Source organism: Chionomys nivalis, chromosome X (assembly GCF_950005125.1).
Source record: "Chionomys nivalis chromosome X, mChiNiv1.1, whole genome shotgun sequence".
NCBI classification, from domain to species: domain Eukaryota; kingdom Metazoa; phylum Chordata; class Mammalia; order Rodentia; family Cricetidae; genus Chionomys; species Chionomys nivalis.
In genome coordinates this window covers 136,558,233-136,566,465 of record NC_080112.1, presented here as the reverse complement: position 1 = coordinate 136,566,465, position 8,233 = coordinate 136,558,233, and positions in this window count along the sequence as shown.

Here is an 8,233-nt window from a genome sequence, read left to right as displayed (position 1 = left end):
CAAATGGCTAACTGGGGTGCGTGTTTAGCATACCAAAGTGTCTGCTTGGCCTCTGGGCTCACTCAGTCCCAGTGGCTCCTCTCAGCACTTATCACCTACCCCTCCTTCCCCCACCCTAAACTTCTCTAGCCTAGGTAGCTTCCTGTTCCCCAGCTTCTCTTTCCTATATATCCCTGCCATTTGGGCCTTGCAAGCTCTTGGTTCTTCATCTCTTGACTCCTCCTCCTCCTCTTTCTGTCTGTCTGTCTGTCTGTCTGTCTGTCTGTCTGTCTCTTCTCTGTTCTCTTTTCCTTCTTCATCTTCTTTTATCTTCCTCTTCTCTTTCTCTCTTGCTCTCCTCTCTCTCCTTTCATGATCAAGTTCAGTCTGCAGGCCATGTTTGTGTATTTCTCTGTCTGCTCTGACCTCATATCTACAATAAAAACCTCCTCAACCATACCTAGGAGTGGTCATGTCCTTATTTTCATTCAAAAATCAAATAATGAAACAATATACTTGTTATTCTTTCAAGAGAACAATGAATATACGTTGTGTTTCATCTGTTATTTATCATATATTCAAATGCAATTCAATCTCAAATATGTCTAAACTGAGTATGTGGATTAATTCAGTAGAATTTTTACTATTATTCATACTATACCATCATAGCTTGAAGGTATTCTGGTTTTCCTTTGGCAAAATTTAGAACAAGTGTTACAATTAGTTGTCATTATTATTGTTACCAGAAATCATGGTAATGAGTCACTCAGCCTACCTTCACTGCAAATAAAAAAGGAAATTTAGAAACCTATGGCTAATAAGAAATGTAAGTATTAGTCAAATATTGGATCTTATATTAGAACCTCTGACTTTTTAACAGCAGTCTTAAGTTATAGCTGTACCTATTTTATATATTTCATTGGTATTTATACATATATATATACACATTTCACATTTTGTTTTCATTTTGTTTATAAAAGTATCGTTTGTGTTTCATACATGAATACAATGTGCTTTGATCAAATCTACTCCACTTCTTCCCCTCCATCTCTTCCCTCATCCCCCACGTTTCCCTCCCAACTTCATGTCTTATTTTCTCAAATGCAGAGTTCTCTTAGCACTGCCTATATGTGCATGGGTGTAGGGCCATCCATTGGAGTATAGGCAAAGGCTTATATCCTTAAAGATACTGGCTTCCCTTTCCCAGCAGTCATCAATTACCAATATCCCCTCATCTAACCGTTGGACTTCATGTGCCCTTCCCTGTTGTATAGCAGCTTCTTCCAAATTAACACATTCCCTTCAGGAAAGAGGAGAGACTCATGAGATTCAGGAGGCAAACAAAATGCTAGGTCTGGGAAATCAGAAATACAGAAATTCCCCCCAAAGTCTTCTGGGGAAGGAGATTGGCTGGGTGAGTTTCAAACAGGAGATCTGCAGGACCTGGTGAGCTACCTGCAAACAATGCAGAAAGCTTCAGATTTGCAGCTTTCATGAAGAATCACCTCTGTTGAGATAGGCTTTCTGGAGATGCATCTGAAGAGGCTCCTTATGGAGTTTAATAGACATTTGGGCAAGAAACTGCTCTTGCCTGGACTGATGCATAAAAGACACAAAGAACCCGCAGAAAGAGGACTGCTAAACTTGCCTAAAGGTGAGATGGTCTTTTGGGGTTCCTGGTTCATGAAAGAGTCTACGAGACATTCTGCAGGACACAGCAGAAAGTGACTGAACTGTCTTTGGAATTTTCCTGCTTCATTAAAATGTCTGCTGGAAACTATGGGCCTGAAGGCTGAAGATGGATGCCCCAACAGTACAAAAGAACTTTGAGTGACTGTCCAGGCAGCGAAATGTCTCTGTCATTTCTAGAGTTTTGGATTTCTTGTTTACTTAGGTAATATTATATCCTTCTGGAGTCTTTGATGGAATTGAAGAATGGATAGATAGTTATAGTTTTCCTTAGTTATGATAAAATAGATATAAATATTGTAACTGTAATTCTTGCTTGATAACTGTTTTGCTATATGTAATCTTACTATGTTAAAGTGAAAGCCTTTCTTTTTTGTTTAAACAGAAAAAGGGGAAATGATGGAGGTGGGTCATCTTTCTATCTGTTGTTTTATTGGTTAAGTAATAAAGAAACTGCCTTGGCCCCTTTAATAGGACAGAAAATTAGGTAGGCGGAGTAGACAGAACAGAATGCTGGGAGAAAGAAGCCGAGTGAGGAGTCGCCATGATTCTCCCACTCCAGACAGACGCAGGTTAAGATCCTTCCTGGTAAGCCAGCTCGTGGTACTACACAGAATATTAGAAATGGGTTAGATCAATATGTAAGAGCTAGCCAATAAGAGGCCGGAACTAATGGGCCAGGCAGTGATTAAAAGAATACAGTTTCCGTGTAATTATTTCGGGGCATAAGCTAGCCATGCGGGCGGCTGGGTGCCGGGGACGCAGCCCCGCCGCTCCTAATACAACACTTTTGGGTCTGCCCTGCTCCTATAAGCAAACCCTTCAATCCCATTCCTGTTAGTAACTACAATAAAAACTTCACCAAGTTGGAGTTTGGTCTCTCATAGGTTCCCCCTTTTGGGTAAACAGAAATTTTCATATATGTCACATCTCCCCAGGAAAAGTCATTCACATAACACTCCCATATCCATGCTGGGGCTTTGACAGGCTTGATCTTATGTAGGTCTTCTGCATGAAGTTACAGCTGCTTTTAGTTCCTGCGTGCTGCTTCCATATTGAACCCGGAAAACTCTGGTTCCTTGTAGTTACTCATCACCTTTGGCTCTTACAATTTTTCTGACTCCTCTTCCATGAAGATGCCTGACTTTGAGGAGAGGAAATGTGATATAAATGTGAAAATGTGATATAGAAGAAAAGAAAGGAAAATTCTTTTATTCCTTGAGCTTTGACCAGGTGTGAGTCTGTATTAATTGCCATCTGCAAATAAGAAGTTTCTCCAATGAAAGTATTGTACTAATCTATAGGTATAAAGATAAGTATTTAAGGTGTAGTTTATGCTGTATTTCATAGTCTATGCTGATTTAATTGAGTAATGATAATATATTATCCCTTAGGATTAATGGCCTAGCAAGCCAGGGGTTCTTGGTTCAATTAACAGTGCAAAGCATGAGTTGTCTTAAGGTGGACATTAAATCCAATCAGAAGGTGGTTTGTAGTGGGAGCTGTGGGCCTCTTTCCACAGCCCAGCTCATGGCTGCCTGGCTAGCTTATGCCCTGAAATAACAACACACAAACTGTATTCTTTTAAACACTGCCTGGCCCATTATATCTAGCCTAATTCTCACGTATTAATTTAGCCCATTTCTAATAACCTGTGTAGCACCACTAGGTGCACTTACCGGGAAAGATTCAGCATGTCTGACCTGGCAGCTGGCTGCATCGCGTCTGCCCTGGTGATGAGCTGCATGGTGTCTGTCTCTGAGAGGAGCTGCCCTGCATCCAAGCTCACTTCCTCTTCCTCCCAGCATTCTGTTCTGTTTACTCCACCCACCTATGTTCTAACCTATGAAGGCCAAGCAGTTTTTTTATTAATTAACCAGTGACCTTCCTCCATCATTTCCCCTTTTTCTGTTTAAACAAAAAAAGGAAGGCTTTAACTTTAACATAGCAAAATTACATATAACAAAACAGTTATCAAGTAAGAATTACAGTTACAGTATTTATATCTGTTTTATCTTTTATCATAACAAAGGAAAACTATTAACTATAAGTATCTATCAATTCTTCTACTCCATCAAAAACTCCAGAAGGATATAATATTACCTAAGTAAATGAGAAGTAAGAAACTTACAAAACTCTAGAAATCACAGAGACATCTCGCTGCCTGGACAGTCACCCAAAGTTCCTCTGTACCGTTGAGGCATCCATCTTCAGCCTACAGGCCCATAGTATCCAGAGACATTTCCATGAAGCAGGAAATTTCAAAGGCAGTTCAGTCACTACCTGCTGTGTCCTGCAGAATGTCTCGCAGACTGTTTCATGAATCAGGAACCCTGAAAGACCATCTCACCTTTAGGCAAGTTCAACAGGCATCTCTCTCTGCGGGTTCTCTGTGTCCAGTTTATGCAACAGTCCAGACAAGAGCAGTTTCTTGCCCAAATGGCTATCAAACTCCATAAGGAGCCTCTTTGATGCCCATCTTCCTCTTGAAGTAGATTGGTGCTGCCAGGAGCAGAGTGTCTCATTGTCATGAAAAACCCTAAGTTATTAAAACATTTGAAATGCCATATTCTATAATCTTTGAAAGATATGAAGAATGCCTATCTAAAATATATGTACATCTAGAAAATCTAACATGACTACAAACCTGACTATTATAACTATTCATTAACAACTTATATACATAACATTTTTACATGAGCTACACAATCACAATACCTTAATCAATATCAGAAATACATATACATATAACAAAATTGACCTTAAATTTAAATCACTAAAGCAAAATCCATATCAATACAAATTATTCATATCTATATCATATCCCCCTTTAAATGTAAAAGAACATTTATAAACAATATTTGGGAATATGGACGTAGTTATTTCTCTCCAAACTGCTTCCTGCTGAATGGGGGCGTCGTTAATTAGGTCTTTCATGGTATAACCTGTGTGCCAGGGTCATCTCAGTTGGCAGTTGAATGAAGTGATTTTTTGAAGGTGTTCACAGCAACCTTTCAGGAGGGCGTGGTCTATCATACCATGTTGGGATGGAAGCAATCCGCAGGGTGTCATCGTCTGTGAAAACAAAAGAAGAATCTCTTTTCCAAAGTATCATAACCTTAGATCCAAATTCTGAAGTCAAGGTATTTTCAAAATATCTATGTTGGATTAGTTCAGTAGCATTTATAAACAAATATCTTTTAGCAGCTGTTGCTCCTTCCTCAGCATTCAAACAATTCAAACAGAGCATAATAGCATATAGTAACAAGATTCTCATTGTATTTTCCATCTTTGTGCGGCTTTATTTTAACCTCTATTTTGTTTATTTTTACTTTTATTTTATATTCTCTGTGTATCTTTGTCCTGGAATAACTCTTTAGACCAGGCTGTCCTTGAACTCTCAGAGATCTGCCTGTCTCTGCCTCCCAGGCATTGGGATTAAAGGCATGTGTTACCACACCTTGAAGTCACAGAGGTCAATCTCCCTCTGCCTCCCAAGTGTTGGGATTAAAGGTGTGTTCTACCACACCCAACTACTTTCTTTTGTAGTGATGAGGCAAGCAGGCCTGCTTTTCGTCCTGCCCGCCTCCCACATGACTAGCTTAGCCCTGGAAAAAATAACACAGAAACTGTATTCATTTAAACACTGCCTGGCCCATTAGCTCTATCCTCTTATTGGCTAACTCTCACATCTTGATTAACCCATTTCTATTAATGTGTATCACCACTTGACTGTGGCTTACCGACATGAGCCTAACCACCCTCCATCTTGGGTAGGAGAAGCATGGCATCTTCCTGTCTCTCCTTTCTTCCTCCCACAATTCTGTTTTGTCTACTCTGCCTATCTAAGCTGCTGTCCTATCAAAAGGTCAAGGCAGTTTCTTTATTAACCAATGAAAGTAATACATAGACAGATGACCCTCCTACACCATTCTCTTGTTAAAGTTAACTCCATTTAAACTCTTTTTATATTCATATTTTTAGAAGCTTCTACAATAATCAGCTTCTGTGTGACTTTTGCAAATCTCTTCAGTATGAGTTATCCCTCCCTGTTCTCCTTCCTCTACATGGCCCTCCCACTCCACTTAACCCTGTCCCATTATCCTCTTTCTCCCTTCACAGTGCCTGTATATATTGCACTATGTTTCTTCTTCTTGAAGTCTCTCTGATCCATATCATAAATTTAGTTTTCCCCGTCTATTAACTAGCTTATGTAACTTATATATTTTTAATCTCAGTGCCTTAATATTTAGAATCTACCAGTGTAAAAACCCAATTTAATATTTTCCTGTAGCATGCACATTTTAATTCCATTTGGTCATTTTCTTCTTTCTTTTCCATGTGTGTGGAGTCGTGAATGTGGTGGTAAAGATTGAACCCAGGTCCTCATGAGGACTAAAGACATGCAAACTGAACTCTCATTGCCTCTGTTTCTGAATGTTATTTTTTTTTTTTTTTTTTTTTTTTTTTTTTTTCTTTTATTTATTTTTTTATTCTTTTTTAATTAAAATTTCCACCTGCTCCCCGTTTCCCATTTCCCTCCCCTCCTCCCAAATATTGCCCCCTCCCCCCACTCCCCTCCCCCTATCCCCACTCCTCTTCTCCTCCCCCCACACCATTCCCCCTCCCTCTCGATACTGAAGAGCAGTCCAAATTCTCTACCCTGCGGGAAGACGGAGGTCTTCTATCTACGTCCAGGAAGGTGAGCTTCTAAACAGGCTAAGCTCCCACAAAGCCAGTTCATGTATTAGGATTGAAACCTAGTGCCATTGTCCTTGGCTTCTCATCAGTCTTCATTGACCGCCATGCTCAGAGAGTCCGGAATCAACCCATGCTTATTCAGTCCCAGACCAGCTGGCCTTGGTGGGCTCCTAATAAATCAGTTCCACTGTCACAGTGGGTGGGTGCATCCCTCGTGGTCCTGATTTTTTGCTCTTGTTCTCCCTCCTTCTGCTCCTCATTTGGACCTTAAGAGCTCAGACCGTTGCTCCAAATTGAGAATCTGTCTCTACCTCGATCCATCGCCAGATGAAGGTTCTAAGGTGATATGCAAGAAATTCATCAGTATAGGATAGGGTCATTTCAGGTTCCCTCTCCTTAGTTGCCCAAGGTACCAGCTGGGGACATATTCCTGGACACCTGCGAACCCCTCTAGAGTCAAGTCTCTTGCCAGCCCTAAGATGGCTCCCTTAGATAGGATATATACTTCGCTGCTCCCGTATCCATCCTTCCTATATCCCAACCATCCCAATCCCCCGAGCTCCTCCCATCCTCCCCTTCTCATATTTCTCATCCCATTTCCCCTTTGCCCCATGCCACCTCACCCGCAAGTTCCCAGTTTTTGCCCTGCAATCTTGTCTACTTCCCCCTCTCCATGCGGATGACTATATGATTTTCTTTGGGTTCACTTTCTTATTTAACTTCTATAGGATCACACATTATATGCTTAATGTCTTTTATTTATGGCTAGAAACCGATTATGAGTGAGTACATCCCATGTTCCTCTTTTTGGGTCTGGGATACCTCACTCAGGATAGTGTTTTCTATTTCCATCCATTTGCACGCAAAATTCGAGAAGTCATTGTTTTTTACTGCTGAGTAGTACTCTAATATGTATATATTCCACACTTTCTTTATCCATTCCTCCATTGAAGGGCATCTAGGTTGTTTCCAGGTTTTGGCTATTACAAACAATGCTGCTATGAACATAGTTGAACAGATACTTTTGTCATTTGATGTGGCATCTCTTGGGTATATTCCCAATAGTGGTATTACTGGTTCTTGGGGGGGTATTGCACTTTAGTTCTATATAGTCATAATTTCCAAATTAGAAATGTCTAATTGGCTGTGTACCATTGCATTTTAATGTTATCAATACTATAAATGTAGATGGCTTATAGATTCAACAAACTCTCTGACACTTCTTGATCAAAAAATAGCTGTGTGTTGCCCCATGTCTTTCTATCAAATTTCTGAATACCAGATACGACAACTCTCAATGATGCTTAGTTGTTATCCTAGATTTCCTGTCATATTTCTAAACAGAATTATTATACAAAAGCTTCTTGATTGCTGGGTTTAGAAAATATATGTTTTCTTTCCAGTGTGGATTGTTATATCAACTGCCACCATTATGGGTTCATAACTTGACATTTCCAGTTCATCTGGACCAGAGAGTATACAATGGATACAGGATATTTCCTAGAATTCTGAAGTTAATTTTCTGTTTTGTCTTTTGCCTTTTTTTCTACATTCTTATTAAGAATACAACTTCAGAATTTTGTTGTTGTTAAGTAAATCTCCTCTGAATATGACAAAATGCAATTCTAAGATAATTAGACTGAGTTATTTCTTTGAAGAATCCCATGAACAATGATATTTTTGTCTTTTCTCAAGATAGGTCAGATTACCCAGGGAAGAAACTTCTAGTGAATTCTCTCAAAGAATAAAGCTGATTAACATTGTGAGTACAGGACAGAAAAAGAAAGCACAGAGTTTTAGTATTTTGTATGAACACTTGGGCTCAATCTTCCTTTTTTCATACAGTACCTTGTTTTTAGTTCAG